We start from the raw sequence: 17,299 nt of genomic DNA on the forward strand, positions 1-17,299 counted from the left end.
TGATTTTTATGTACCTCGCATTTCTGCAAGGAATATTCATTCACACATCGTGTTCCGTAAGTCCCGTTAGGAGTAAGAGCTTCAAAGGACGTGGAAAGACAACAACCATCTGCACGAACAGTTCGACGACGTTCGCAGCAGCATGGACTATCAGCTCGGAGACCATGGCTGCGGTTATCCTTGACGCTGCATCACAGACAGGAGCGCCTGCGATGGGGTACTCAACGACGAACCTAGGTGCACGAATGGCAAAACTTCATTTTTTTCTGATGACTTCAGGTTCTGTTTACAGCATCATGCTGGTCGTGTTTAGCGACATCGCGGTGAACGCACAATGGAAGCGTGTATTCGTCATCGCCATACTGGCGTATCTCCCGGTGTGATGGTATGGGGTGTCATTGGTTATACGTCTCGGTCACCTCTTGTTCGCATTGACGGCACTTTGAACAGTGGATGCTACATTTCAGATGTGTTACGACCCGTGGCTCACCCTTCATTCGATCCCTGCGAAACAATACATTTCAGCAGGATAATGCACGACCGCATGTTGCAGGTCCTGTACGGGCCTTTCTGGATACAGAAAATGTTCGACTGCTGCCCTGGCCAGCACATTCTCCAAATTTCTCATCTCACCAACTGAAAACGTCTGGTCAATGGTGGCCAAGCAACTGGCTCGTCACAATGCGCCAGTCACTACCCTTGATGAACTGTGGTATCGTGTTGAAGCTGCATGGGCAGCTGTACCTGTACACGCCATCCAAGCTCTGTTTGTTCAATGCCCAGGCGTGTCAAGGCCGTCTGGGTACTGATTTCTCAGGATCTATGCACCCAAACTGCATGAAAATGTAATCAGATGTCAGTTCTAGTAAAATATATTTCTCCAATGAATACCCGCTTATCATCTGCATTTCTTCTTGACGTAGCCATTTTAATGGCCAGTAGGGTGTTTATTTTGGTTTAAGGCAAACTGCCAGGCACTGCAACACTCGTCGATCGTCTGCAGGTCTTCCTGCAGTTCGCTACAATCTTGCGGAGTTCCTACCATCCTACACAGCATCATATGCGAACAGCCATGTGGAGCTTCCGTCGCTATTCACAAGATCATGTATGTACACTGCTTAAAAAAATAATACACCCTCTTAAAAGTTTCCCATCCAATCAAGATTTATTATTGTGCAAATGGAGTATATGAAATTATTGTATTTAGAGATCAATAGCGTAAGCAGTTCTGAGGTACAGGGTACCGAACCACGCTGAAACACCGATATTAGTACGTGATGTAGCATCCACGGGCGGCAACACAGGCGCTGACTAGGGCATCCCGTCGATCGTACAGATGATTAGTACGTGATGTAGCATCCACGGGCGGCAACGCAGGCGCTGACTAGGGCATCCCGTCGATCGTACAGATGGCGAATACTGTCCTGGGATACGTTATGCTTCGGACCCGCCGGGTTAGCCGAGAGCGCTAATGCACTGCTTCCTGGACTCGGGTAGGCGCGCCGTACGCGGATCGAATCCGCCTGGCGGATTACCGACGTCGGCTGGTGTACTGGCCAGCCTGGATGTGGTTTTTAGGCGGTTTTCCATATCCCACTAGGTGAATACCGCACTGGTCCCCATGTTCCGCCTCAGTTACACGACTCGCAGGCGTCTGAACACATTCGCACTATTCCATGGATTACACTAGACGCAGACAGCTGAGGTACACTGCTTAGATCCCAAGGGGGTACGGGATGGCGGCAGAAAGGGCATCTGGCCACCCCTTAAACTAACCTTGTCAAATCCGTTCCTAGCCATGTCGACCCTGCGAAACCGCGGGATAAGGCACCAGTGAAAGCAAGAAAGAAAGATACGTTATGCCTCGGCTGCTCGACCTGTTCACGAGCTGGTTCAAATGGCTCTGAGCACTATGCGACTTAACTTCTGAGGTCATCAGTCGCCTAGAACTTAGAACTAATTAAACCTAACTAACCTAAGGACATCACACACATCCATGCCCGAGGCAGGATTCGAACCTGCGACCGTAGCGGTCACGCGGTTCCAGACTGAAGCGCCTTTAACCGCACGGCCACACCGGCCGGCTTCACGAGCTGGGCTGTGTGTGTGCGAGCATTATCGTGCTGGAATAACACATCACCTTCCTGTTGCAAGAACAGAAAAAGGAGATATCCAATAACATTCTGCACGTAGCGAGGGCTAGTTAGCTTCCCCTACAGAAACACCAAAGGTAAACAAGAGTTGTAGCTTATCACATAGCGACCATAAGGCGTCGGTTGGGGCCAGTGTGGCTTGGATGAATGCTCTTTCCAAGACAGCGTTCACCAGGTCTATGACGTACGCACAAACGACCAACACCTGTGTGCAGGCAGAATCTGCTTTCATCGCTGAAGACCACGATGCACCATTCCATCTTCCAAGAGGTCCTCTTGACTCGATGCTGTGGCGTGAGTGGAAGATGGGCTAGAGGTGTGTGTGCCTGTAGTCCCACTAGTAATAACCGGATCGCAACAGCTCGTGTTGTCACATCTGGGCTCACAAGCCCTCTTATCTGTGCTGTGCTAGCTGTACGATCTTCCACTGCTGCCTTTACAATACGACGATCGTGGCGGACGCCTGCGCTGCGCCGACGCCCACAAACCTCGTCTATGGGTGTGAGAAAGTTCACGTGACCACTGATACCAGCATCGTAGCACAACTCACACAGCACGTCCAACTTGTGTGTCAAATATCCGAAATTAGCAACCCGCCACTTGGAAGGCCAACATTTGACCCCTTTGGAACCCGTACAGTTGGCTGTAGGAAGCACGAGCGCTTTTCTGTTGCAAGGGTGCCAGATTGCTTCACACATTTCCACCAAAATGAGCCTTCTGGCTATGAGCATTACGTATTAAAGTGTACCTATTAAAGTGTAGCACTCTGGTAGCTATGCCATTACGCTATGTGTTGGCGACGATGCTGAAGCCATTATCAGTGCATATATTATACCCCAAGTGGCACATACTGTCATCGGATGAAAATCAGCGTCGGCTTTCCAGGTGTACTAACTTTTATTCTGGTAGTATACAGGATGGTCCATTGATAGTGACCGCGCCAAACATCTCACGAAATAAGAATCAAACGAAAAAACTGGAAACAACGAAACTCGTCTAGCTTGAAGAGGGAAACCAGATGGCGCTATGGTTAGCCGGTTAGATGGTGCTGCCATAGGTCAAACGGATATCAACTGCATTTTTTAAAAATAGGAAGTCCCATTTTTATTACATATTCGTGCAGTACATAAAGAAATATGAATGTTTTAGTTGTACCACTTTTTTCGCTTTGTGGTAGATGCCGCTGTAATAGTCACAAACATATAAGTACGTGGTATCACGTAACATTCCGCCATTGTGGATGGTATTTGCTTCGTGATACATTACCCGTCTTAAAATGGACCGTTTACCAATTGCGGGAAAGGTCGATGTCGTGTTGATGTATGGCTATTGTGATCAAAATGCCGAACGGGCGTGTGCTATGTATGCTGCTCGGTATCCTGGACGACACCATCCATGTGTCCGGACCGTTCGCCGGATAGTTACGTTACTTAAGGAAACAGGAAGTGTTCAGCCACATGTGAAATGTCAACCACGACCTGCAACAAATGATGATGCCCAAGTAGGTGTTTTAGCTGTTGTCGCGGCTAATCCGCACATCAGTAGCACAAAAATTGTGCGAGAATCGGGAATCTCAAAAACGTCAGTGTTGAGAATGCTACATCAACATCGATTGCACCCGTACCATATTTCTATGCACCAGGATTTGCATTACGGCGACTTTGAATGTCGTGTACAGTTGTGCCACCGGGCACAAGAGAAATTATGGGACGATGACAGATGTTTGCACCCGTTCTATTTAGCGACGAAGCGTCATTCACCAACAGCGGTAACGTAAACCGGCATAATATGCACATCTGGGCAACGGAAAATCCACGATGGCCGCGACAAGTGGAACATCAGCGACCTTGGCGGGTTAATGTATGGTGCGGCATTATGGGAGGAAGGATAATTGGCCCCCATGTCATCGATGGCAATCTAGATGGTGCAATGTATGCTGATTTCCTACGTAATGTTCTATTGATGTTAGTCAAGATGTTTCACTGCATCACAGAATGGCGATGTACTTCCAACATGATGGATGTCCAGCACATAGCTCGCGTGCAGTTGAAGCGGTATTGAATAGCATATTTCATGACAGGTGGATTGGTCGTCGAAGCACCATACCATGGCCCGCACGTTCACCGGATCTGATGTCCCCGGATTTCTTTCTGTGGGGAAAGTTGAAGGATGTTTGCTATCGTGATCCACAGACAACGCCTGACAACATGCGTCAGCGCATTGTCAGTGCATGTGCAAACATTACGGATGGCGAACTACTTACTGTTGAGAGGAATGTCGTTACACGTATTGCCAAATGCATTGACGTTGACGGACATCATTTTGAGCATTTATTGCACTAATGTGGTATTTACAGGTAATCACGCTGTAACAGCATGCGTTCTGAGAAATTATAAGTTCAGAAAGGTACATGTATCACATTGGAACAACCGAAATAAAATGTTCAAACGTACCTACGTTCTGTATTTTAATTTAAAAAACCTACCTGTTACCAACTGTTCGTCAAAAATTGTGAGCCATATGTTTGTGACTATTACAGCGCCATCTATCACAAAGCGAAAAAAGTGGTCCAACTAAAACATTTATATTTCTTTACGTACTACATGAATATGTAATAAAAATGGGACTTCCTATTTTTAAAAAATGCAGTTGATATCCGTTTGACCTATGGCAGCACCATCTAGCTGGCCAACCATAGCGCCATCTGGTTTCCCCCTTCAAGCTAGACAAGTTTCGTTGTTTGAAGTTTTTTCGTTTGACGCTTATTTCGTGAGATATTTGGCCCGCTCACGATCAATGGACCACCCGTAGTCTAGGGTCGAGAAGGAGCCGGGAGCCGCTATGCGGCGCCAGTCAAACAGCGAGAAATTCGCAAATTGTTTTATTATGGCTCTCCACTGCGGCTTCGTACAGGAAGCAGTGGCGTGGCTAAGGCATCCATCGGACTCCTGTGTGCTGTCATCCGGCAATGCTGTCAGTGCGCGCAAGGAGACGTGCTATGGCGCGAGATGCGACTGCCTGTTATCAGCAACTTCTGTTGCCCCTGCAGCCTCCTATGTAGCTACGGCTCTAAGAGTGCTGTGGCGCACGTCACGTCCCAGAGCTGTCCAGCAGGTGGCGGGCAGGTGACGTAACGGGCACACCCACACTGCCCCGTGCTGATTGCCAGTAAACTGATTCCCATGGGCGGTGCTGGCCAGATGAGGCAGCGGCTCCAACTCCTATGGTTTCAGGGCAGATAGCCCTCTCGCAGAATTTGTAGAGCTGTGATGCTAACACAAGTGATTTTAGCACAAAATGGCGAGGTATTCACACGCTTTCTTGCGTTCTGATGTGTCTTGCGTTACGTACGCTAAACACTTCCGGGCCTACCGACGCCTTCTTGCGCTGGAATACTTGTGTGTCATAATTATTTTCAGCCATAATGGCTATGTTTGTGGACCGTGACTCTGTGGGATAATTATTTATTTCAAGTTTCTGCTACCAGTCACTTTTATTTTGTTTTATGCTTAATCTAACATAATGCAATGCGTTTCGAACATGTTCTGTTCATTTTCAAGCGTTAATACATACATACATAGATAGATAGATAAATGTTACTTAAAAATAAACAGTCTTGCATGCTACAGTCCACCATCTTGTGTTGTGTGTATAACATGGAAGAAATTTCTGCAGTGCCACTCAGTGACAAAATATAATGTGCAATAGCGTAATGCCAATCAACAGCTCCGCCATTACACCTGTTGTGACTTGGCAAGACAGCCAAGCCACTACGAGGTGAAGCCGAAAGGCACGCGTTTAAGCTCACGCAGGCTGGCGTGAGGTCTGGAACAGTTAAAGGAGTTGAGTCTAGTAAAAAAAGTACGTAGCTTCTGGAATACTTAACTTTAATCCATAATTGGTGAACATCGGTCTGACGGTACATGTTTTACAGCATCAATAGTAACTGGTAATGGCACCTTGCTAGGTCGTAGCAAATGACGTAGCTGAAGGCTATGCTAACTATCGTCTCGGCAAATGAGAGCGTAATTTGTCAGTGAACCATCGCTAGCAAAGTCGGCTGTACAACTGGGGCGAGTGCTAGGACGTCTCTCTAGACCTGCCGTGTGTCGGCGCTCGGTCTGCAATCACTGACAGTGGCGACACGCGGGTCCGACGTATACTAACGGACCGCGGCCGATTTAAAGGCTACCACCTAGCAAGTGTGATGTCTGGCGGTGACACCACAACACCAGTGATGCAAGTGAAGCAACAAGAGGATGAAATTGTATGTGATCAACTGTCATCTAAAAACGTTTCACAATTCTTTCATAACACATAACTGAAGCAAATTTATCTACATCCGATACAGGTTGTAATATACATAATCAACAACAAAGTGGAAAACCAGCAGAGGACATCACTGATTTCGATTTCTAGATATACACTGCCCCCCTCCTTCCCCCCAAATGCCACACCAGCAGCTACATTAAAAAATTAAAAAACAATGGACAAAGTGTTCTAGTTTAAGACTTTATTTTTTTAAGTAACATTTCTCAATGTATGTATGTATTAACGCTTGAAAATGAACAGAATATGTTCGAAACGCGTTGCATTATGTTAGATTAAGCATAAAACAAAATAAAAGTGACTGGTAGCAGAAACTCGAAATAAATAACTTCTGTGTCTGCTGTTTCCACACATCGCCAGGCGGCTCACCTCGCAAAGTCGCGACAGCTGTTTTATTTGGCACAATACCCGTGCTTGCCAGCAGTTACCCCTGCTGCAACCTACTTCTTACTCTCTCCGTTTCTGACCAAATGCCATCGGTACACTACAATATTGTAAACAATAATGGTCTTATAATACTTCTTCAGGGTAGTCCTGAAATCACCGTTACCTCTATCGATTTTGTTCCGTTAAGGGGGTACAAAGAAGGAGCCTCCTAGAAGATTGTGAGCCTTAAGACTGAAGACAGGCACAATCGGGCGTACCCTGGAAACGGTGAAAGATTTCACAGGCTAATCCTAACACGAGATCCAGTTAAAGTCAAAAACCAAATTAACATCAAGATGCAACGGCCTTTATCAACACCACCACTTGTGAGGATCTCGATAAATATTGAGGGATTCTCTAGTCATAAGAGTGTTTTATTAGCAGACATGCACTATAAGCATAAATGCAACGTATTGTTAGTGCAGGAAACACACCGGGGAGCCACCAGCCACAGACCTAAAATAGCAGGAATGGATTTGGCCATTCAAAGACCTCACGACAAGTATGGGAGTGCGATTTTCATCAGACCCGGGCTCAACGTAACGTCAGCCGCAATGACAGAAGTAAATAACATTGAAGTACTTACCATTCGCGCCCAGAAGTTCTCTGTGACGTCTGTGCACAAACCACCAGATGTGGACTTTGTTTTCCATGAACCAAACAATTTTAAATATGACCATATTAATTTTGTCATGGGCGATTTCAACTGCCATGGTGAAGCATGGGGATATAATGAGACTGATGAGAATGGTGTACAGCTTGAATCCTGGGCTGACAGTAATGACTTACAACTCATTCATGACCCAAAACAGCCAGCATCGTTCAACAGCAGAAGATGGAGAAGGGGATATAATCCTGACAACATCTTTGTGAGTAGGAAGTTGGCAGCACAGTGCATGAAGCTTGTTGAAGAACCTATCCCAAGTACACAACACAGACCCGTCATTTGTGTTGTGAATGCCATGGTTAAACCAGAGGAGGTGCCTTTCCGAAGACGGTTTAATTTCAAAAAGGCAGACTGGCAGAAATTTAAAGAGCAATTTTACGAAGAGATTGAGAAAATCCCTCCTCGACCAGATGAGTATGGTAGATTTATCGATCTTGTGAAAGGGATCTCAAGGAAAATCCCAAGGGGTTACCGTACCCAGTACATACAGGGTCTGACCGGCAGCAGCAAGGTCTTACTTGACAGGTACCAAAAGCTGTTCACTCAGGATCCCTTCAGTGAAGATACGATGGAGGCTGTGGAGGAACTAATGCAGGCTATTGCTGAGGATAAGAGATCACGGTGGTGCAAACTAGTCGAGAATCTTGACATGAAACAAAACAGCAGACGTGCATGGAAATTACTGAAAAACTTAAGTGAGGACCCAACTGACCACCAGCAGAAGAACAACGGGGTAACAGCAAATCAGATTGCTAGCCAGCTTCTGAAGAATGGGAAAACCAAAGGGAAAAGAGAAAGGGAAAGAGTTATACCCCAAGAACAAAAAGATTACGGACTCCTCAATGCTTCATTCACAGCAACTGAACTGGAAGACGCCATTCAGAGTATGAAACTGAATAAGGCCGCTGGAACTGATGACCTTAGAACAGAGCAGATAAAACAGTTTGGGCCCAAAGCTCGAAACTGGTTACTACAAATGATGACCACCTGTATTAAAGAGCTGAATATTCCAAAACTATGGCGGCAGGCGCGAGTGGTGGCTTTACTAAAAGCTGGCAAGGAGATAAAGGACCCCAAAAGTTAGAGACCAGTGTCACTTCTATGCCATCCCTATAAAATACTGGAGCGGATGATTCTCAAGCGGGTGGCAGAAACTATAGATGGAAAGCTCATAAAGGAACTAGCCGGTTTCAGACCAGGAAGATCTTGTTGTGGGCAAATACTTAATCTGAAACAACATATAGAAGATGGGTTTGAAAAAAAATTAATAACTGGAGCAGCTTTCATAGATCTTACTGCTGCATACAACACGGTAAACCACAGAAAGCTATTGCGCAAATTATATCACCTCACAGGGGACTGTAGGTTGACGATGGTTATTGGTAGTCTTCTGCAGAATCGAAGATTTTATGTCTCCCTAAATGGTAAGAACAGTAGATGGCGACTGCAGAAGAATGGTTTACCACAAGGAAGTGTACTTTCTCCCATCCTTTATAATGTGTACCTTAATGACCAACCTATACCTCAAGATGCAAGACTGTTCGTATATGCCGATGACACAGCTGCGGTGGTCCAGGGGTCCAATTTTGATGCAACATCTGGAAATCTCTCTAGAGCGCTTGAAGAAATAGCTCAATACTACGACGCCAATCACCTCAAGCCAAACCCTGACATAACCCAAGTATGTGCTTTCCATCTGCGCAACAGAGATGCTGGAGTTGAGCTCGACGTTATATGGCGAGGTAAGAAGCTAAAGCACTGCCCAACACCTAAATACCTTGGGGTTGTACTTGACAGAACGCTTTCCTTCAAGCAGCATTGCCAAAACACCAAGGCTAAAGTCTGCTCCAGGAATAAACATCATCCGCAGGCTGACAAACTATGAATGGGGAGCTCAGCCATCAGTACTGAGAACATCAGCACTTGCTCTGTGTGTTTCTGCAGCAAACTACGCAGCGCCAGTATGGGAAGCATCTGCACATGCTAAACAGGTTGATGTAAGCGTAAATGAGACAGTGCGAATTGTTACAGTCTGTCTTAGACCAACACCAACGGGTAATTTGTACCTACTTGCTGGAATTACCCCATCCAAGATCAGAAGGCAGGTGGCAGCAGACGCTGAGAGAACAAAGAAAGAAACAGATTCTCGACACCCACTGAATGGGCACGTCGCTCAGGCTCGGAGGCTTAAGTCTAGAAATAGCTTTATTGCAAGAACCGAGATCCTTGACGGTTCACAGGAAGATAATAGAGTCCGTAAATGGGAGAATGAACAAACCGCACTGCAGATAATACCAAAAGAGCAAATGGCACCTGGAAACAAACTTCCTTATACAGTGTGGAGAACACTAAATAGGCTGAGGGCTGGTGTACCCAGATGCAAAACTAATCTGTGCAAGTGGGGACTGCTGACTAACGATGACGACGTTCTTTGCGGATGCGGAGAGGTACAAGACGAGGCACATCTGCTCATGTGCCGACTACTGCCGGAGCCCTGCAGTTTTAGTGACCTGCTAGAAGCCAACGACAAAGCCGTAGCGGTGGCTAACTACTGGAAAAATAAAATTTGATCTGGACACGGAAAAGTAAAGTAAAGTAAAGTTCCGTTAGGAACGACATGTCAAGTTCAGTCTGAAGCAACGTAGGTGTACACAATCGGAAACCATTAAGTAAAAGTGTGAGGTTGCTCAACCCAGTATCTTTAGAGCGCTTCAGAGGAAGCTTAAGAAACGTTAATTTGGGAGATGTATCTAATGAGCCAAATGCTAATGATAAATGCAACATATTTCGTCATAAATTTATATCCCGTTTCCCAAAGAAAATTAGCCGGCCTGGGTGGCAGAGCGGTTCTAGGCGCTACAATCTGTAATCTGCGCGACCGCTACGGTCGCAGGTTCGAATCCTGCCTCGAGCATGGATGTGTGTGATGTCCTTAGGTTAGTTACGTTTAAGTAGTTCTAAGTCCTGGGGAGCTGATGACCTCAGAAGTTAAGTCCCATAGTGCTCAGAGCCATTTGAACCATTTTGAGCCAAAGAAAATTACTAGATGTAACACCACATACTTTTCAAAGAAACCTTGGATTACTACAGGTATTAAAATGTCTTCTGAAAAAAAAAGAAAACTGTATGGGACAGCAAGAATAATAAAGATCCAGGAGTAGTTTTACACTATAAAAATTATTGTTACATACTGAGAAAAATTGTAAGGAAATCAAGCAATATGTATGTTAGAGAAGAAATTAACAACTCAGGCAATAAAATCAAATCAATATGGAATGTTGTTAGAAGGGAGACAGATAATGTAACCACTGGAGTAGGTAGTATTACTATTAAAGAGAATGAGACCATCCTAACCAACAGTACATAAGTAGCTAATGCATTTAACAACCATTTCTTAAGTGTAGGAGAAAAAATTGGCCAGAACAGTTCAAAAGAAAAAGCCAGGCAGTACATGGAAGAGTCTGTTTTGAAAAAATTTAGTCAGATCAAGTTTCACTTAACAACCTCTTGTGAAATAAGTAAAATTATATAATCTTTGAAAAATAAATGTTCTGTTGGAGTAGATGACATCTCTAATAAGACAGTAAAACAATGTGGAGTAATTACAGTTGATGTTCTGAGTCACATATGTGATGCATCACTAACGCAAAGTATTTTCCCAGACAGGTTAAATTATGCCATTGCCAGGCCTCTCTACAAAAAGGGGGACACCACAGAAGTCAGTAATTATCAGCCAATATCCTTGCTTACAGCATCTTAAAAATCTTCGATAAAATAATGCAATCAAGAGTGGTTAGTCATCTCAGCAGTAATGAGATACTTAGTAAATCACAGTTCAGATTTCAAAAATGCTGTTCCACTGACATAGCAATATACAATTTCACTGTCCACATAACAGAGTCTTTAAATAGTAAAATGTCACCAATAGGGATTTTGCTGTTACTTGTCCAAAGCATTTCATTGTGTGAACCATGATATTATGATACAGAAATTACAATTTTATGGTATAAATGGAATAGCATATGAGTGGTTTAAGTCATACCTACCTACTGAACAGGAAGCAGAAAGTTTCTTCATATGGGCCAAGTGCTGTAAATAAGGTTGCCACTTCATCTAACTGGGGTGAAATTACATTAGGTGTTCCACAGGGTTCAATCATGGGTCCCCTTCTGTTCTTGATACATGTGAACGTCCTCCTTTCCTATCTGAAACAGGAAGCTGAACTAACACTGTTTGCTGATGATACAAGCATCATTATTAATACAGTAAAAGAAAGTCCAACTGAAAATGATACAAATAAGGTCTTTGGAAAAGTCATTAATTTGTTTTCAGCAAATGGGCTTGCACTGAACATCGAAAAAACACAGTATATCCAATTTTCTGCTGCAAAAAGTACAGTTCCTTCGATAAATATAACACATCAACAGAAGTCAGTAGACAGGGTAGAGCATACTAAGTTTTTGCGTGTACATAAAGATGAGAATCGTAATTGGAAAATTCATATTTTGGATCTTCTAAAGTGATTAGGTTCAGCAACTTTTGGAAGCAGAATAATTGCCAATTTTGAGGATACAGATATTAGTAATCTATGATACTTTGCAGACTTCCACTCTCTGATGTGATACAGAATAATATTTTATAGTAACTCAACATTTAGACAAAAAGTATTCACTGCTCAAAAGAAAGTGGTTAGAATAATGCGTGGGGTTCATAGTCGCTCATCTTGTAGGCATATTTTTAAAACATTGGGAATTCTTACAACAGCCTCACAGTACATTTACTCGCTAATGAAATTTGTTCTCGACAACGTGGACCGGTTTAAAAACAACAGAGACATTCATGATTTATAATACCAGAAAAAAGAAAGACTTACACTATCCTTTACTCAACCTATCTTTGGCACAAAAAGGGGTAAAATATGCTGCTATAAAAATGTTCGACAAATTACCAGATGAAATAAAATGTCTGACAGACAGCAGTAGTAGCTACAAAAATAAACTTAAATCATATCTCCTTGACAACTCCTTCGATGCCATAGATGAATTCTTGAATAGGAATAAATAAATATATAAATATAGTATATGCATTTTGTGCCATTTAATGGAATGGGGTAAATAACAGAAATATTAATCTTTAACTCTGTATTGTAATATATATAAATCTTGTTTCATATGTGCATTTCTTGTGCACTTGACACGTTCCACATCATAACGTCTACCGTACCGTGCGATTGATCAATGGAGCACGCAACCAACTAACTAACTAACTAACTCCAGTCACGTATGTGGTCCGATACGCACGCAGTAAGAATTTATTTCCTTCACTAAGAGGTAGTTCAGTACTGCATGGAATGCTTACTGAAGCTAGCGAACATAGCATCAACCTGGATGCCGATGTCTACGGCTCTTGGGTCTCACGGACAAACAGAGCGAGCTAACGTAATTCTCGCAACATTTCTGTTTGCAGAAACCATGTTGATTTTTATAAACTGGATTTTCCATCTCCAAAAACACCATAACATTAGTAGAAAATATTGTTCCAACAAGCTACGGTGAACGACAGATAGAAGGGCGGGGTTGGGGCGGGGGGGGGGGGGGGGGGGGGGGGGACGGCAGGTAGCAAATTTAAAAAGAGTTTATAGTAAAGGGAACAGAAGAGAACACGAGAGAACTGGTGTAGCGCGCCAACCCTAAGAACACTGCGTTATTGGTTATATGGGTCATCAGCACCATAGAATGCGAGAGCGCACATTCCAAGAACACTCGGGTAATATATTACTTCGTCCCACATATATCTCGTGAAACGACCACATCGAGAAAATCAGAAGAATTGGATCTTACGCGGAGATTTATCGACAGCCGTTCACTTCACGCACCATTCACTAATCGAACAGGGAGGGAAGGAATTGATAGAAGTACTAGAAGTACCCTCCACCAAACACCTATGATGGATTGCGGATCATAGAAGCTGATGTACATGTTAGAAGCGTAGCTATGCCTCTTTCAAACTTTCGCCAAACTTCCTTGCAGTACATGCATCGGGCACATGTGTGCTTTTGAAGTTAGAGGAGCCCTTGCTTGGGATCACTGATGCATATTCTGCCGAAATGGAAGACAGATAAAGCAGCTACATCACTCTCAGAGAACGATAGTCCTTGCAGATCAGAAACGGAAGAAGTTAATATAACATTAGTAAAATACAAGTAGAGCTTTCGTAAGGTCGCAGAATTTGGATTGTTTATTAAAGATAACAATTCCCAGATAGTATTAGCAACAGACAGTTGGTGGAAACCAGAAGTGAATGGCAACGAAATACTAAATTGAAATTGGAAGGTATATAGCAAGGATAGGTTATATTCCAGTAACGGCGGCAGTAAAGAAGTCGATATTATTTAGTGAGGATATTACAGGTTTCGAAAGTGAAATAATGGGCGTGAAATTATGCGTCAGATTGGGGTTAAACGTGACAACCGGATGCTTTTACATATTGTGCAAGCCGTTGCTTGATTTAATCATAAACATATGTCTGTTTGATAATAAATATTATTATTTTGCACAAAGAAAAGTATTATTTTCTCAATACTCTTCAAATCCTGAAGTACACCATTAACTTTTACATATGAAATTAGTGAATTTACTTACGGCACTTTTGTTGTCTATCCCTGCGGTCATTTTCACGATTCAAATTAATAATCAAAGTAATCAATTTAATAAGACTGAACCTTAAATTGCTGTTGTACCCACGTATCACCACAATAAAATAAAAATAGTGAATAGCTGGTGGAGTACGAGTCAGAAGAGTGGCGTATTTAAGTTTGCAAAAATAATGACAAGTTTTATTAATCCTTTTGTAACTGCAACTAGCTGATAAATCTTACACAAAAATGAGGGTCAGAAATCAGAAATGGACTGATGTCTGATTGGCAAAGCATACATTGGGGTCGAAGCTATACAAATTCTCTCCTGAACAAATGGCTTTTCACAGCGCAACCTGACTTTGTTTAGATGAATCCATTATGAGGCCCAATTCTATTCAAATGGAATCAATCACAACCAAGTATACTACAAGCTATGGTTCACTTGAGAACAGGCAACTGTGAATATCATTTAACAACCCTAGCCGGTGCATCAGTGTTTTACCCTTTCACCTCGATTGTGGGCGAGGAGCGGCGCACTGCGGCAGCTGTAATTTTCTGACTCGTCTACGAAAATTTGCAAACTAAGCGGTCTGGCGTTCTGAGCATCAGAATAAGGGGTACTCCTGTATCAGCGCCCTGAATCCCTGCAGATTTCGGCGTGAGGTGCATCGGTTCGCTGGTCTGGGCAAACCGGTGCACACTGGATTTGTCAAACGTCAGACGCCCGAAACAAGACGCATAAGTTCACTCTCGTGACTCACGGTATATCCCAGATGACATGCAGCTCCACTGTCAGTATAGTTAGGAGCTGCCACTGGCTCTTATTCCCCACAAGATACAGACTACAAGCCTAACCCAGTAGGGAAAGGCCTGAACTTCTGCACCAGGGGAAGACCAGAAGGCACAGAATCACAACCACTTTTCACCAAGCCTAGATATAGGAGCAGAATCAGGGAACACACTACTAGCCATTAAAATTGCTACACCAGGAATAAATGCAGATGATAAACGGGTATTCATTGGACAAATATATTATACTAGAACTGACATGTGATTACATTTTCACGCAATTTGGGTGCATAGATACTGAGACATCAGTACCCAGGACAACCACCTCTGGCCGTAATAACGGCCTTGATACGCCTGGGCATTGAGTCAAACAGAGCTTGGATGGCGTGTACAGGTACAGCTGCAGATGCAGCTTCAACACGATACCACAGTTCATCAAGAGTAGTGACTGCCGTATTGTGACGAGCCAGTTGCTCTGCCACCATTGACCAGACGTTTTCCGATGGTGAGAGATCTGGAGAATGTGCTGGCCAGGGCAGCAGTCGAACATTTTCTGTATCCTGAAAGGCCCGTACAGGACCTGCGACATGCGGTCGTGCATTATCCTGCTGAAATGTAGGGTTTCGCAGGGATCGAATGAAGGGTAGAGCCACGGGTCGTAGCACATCTGAAATGAAACGTCCACTGTTCAAAGTGCCGTCAATGCGAACGAGAGGGTATCGAGACGTGTAACCAATGGTACCCTATACCATCACGCCGGGTGATACGCCAGTATGGCGATGACGAATACACGCTTCCAATGTGCGTAAGCCGCGATGTCGCCAAACGCGGATGCGACCATCATGATGCTGCAAACAGAACCTGGATTCATCCGAAAAAATAACGTTTTGCCATTCGTGCACCCATGTTCGTCGTTGAGTACACCATCGCAGGCGCTCCTGCCTGTTATGCAGCGTCAAGGGTAACCGCAGCCGTGGTCTCCGAGCTGATAGTCCAAGCTGCTGCAAACGTCGTCGATCTGTTCGTGCTGATGGTTGTTGTCTTGCAAACGTCCCCATCTGTTGACTCAGAGATCGAGACCTGGCTGCACGATCCGTTACAGCCATGCGCATAAGATGCCTGTCATCTCGACTGCTAGTGATACGAGGCCATTGAGATCCAGCACGGCGTTACCCTCATGAACCCACCGATTCCATATTCTGCTAACAGTCATTGGATCTGGACCAACGCGAGAAGCAATGTCGCGATACGATAAACAGCAATCGCGATAAGCTACAATCCGACCTTTATCAAAACGTAATGGTACGCATTTCTCCTCCTTACACGAGGCATCACAACAACGTTTCACCGGGGAACGCCGGTCAACTGCTGTTTGTGTATGAGAAATCGATTGGAAACTTTCCTCATGTCGACACGTTGTAGGTGTCGCCACCGGCACCAACCTTGTGTGAATCCTCTTAAAAGCTAATCATTTGCTTATCACAGCATCTTCTTCCTGTCGGTTAAATTTCGCGTCTGTAGCACGTCATCTTCCTCGTGTAGCTATTTTAATGGCCAGTAGTGTAGTTGTACCTTCCAGCTATTTTAATGGCCAGTGTGGAGGATTTCGCACTTTATTTCAGAAGCTTGTTGACGTTCCATCTTTACTATCTGATGATTTGAACACAGACTTATTATTTGAGTTTTGCAAGAACATATGCATTTCACAAGTGATTTAATTTGGAATTTTAACTCAGTATGCATTACCAAGTGTAAATATTTGAGAGGCTACTGGTTATAATAAGATAACGTGACCACTTAACTTCGTTGTAGGATAAAGAGGTCCTAGGTTCTTCGATGTAAATTAAAAGCCTCAACTTTTTTGTACGACTTATTTATCTTATTCAAGTGCTGATGATGCGTTCATAAAATTTTAACATACATCGAGGCCCTTTTTTCCAAATGTTTCCACTTTCGTGTCTTGTTTTTACAAATTAAGAACTCGTAACTTTGAAAACCAATCATTTACTAATTGTACTGCACGGAACTGCCACTGTTGTATGTAGAGGGTGTTCAAATAAAAGTATCGAATACTTTGAGAGGTGGTAATACTCATCTAAACAAGGAAAATAAGTCCAGTAAACGGAGTCCAGAAAGGCATACTTACCGTGATAAACACATGTCCATAGGAAAGGCTGCGTGACGATTGATTATGGATATTAACACAGTCGTTGCATTGGCGCTCCGTCAAATATGTCGGCAGGGCATTATGATGTCTTACTCACAGTACTCTATCTACCATTAGATGGTCAGCAGTCA

The sequence above is a fragment of the Schistocerca piceifrons genome, chromosome 5, assembly GCF_021461385.2.
Source record: "Schistocerca piceifrons isolate TAMUIC-IGC-003096 chromosome 5, iqSchPice1.1, whole genome shotgun sequence".
Lineage (NCBI taxonomy): Eukaryota > Metazoa > Arthropoda > Insecta > Orthoptera > Acrididae > Schistocerca > Schistocerca piceifrons.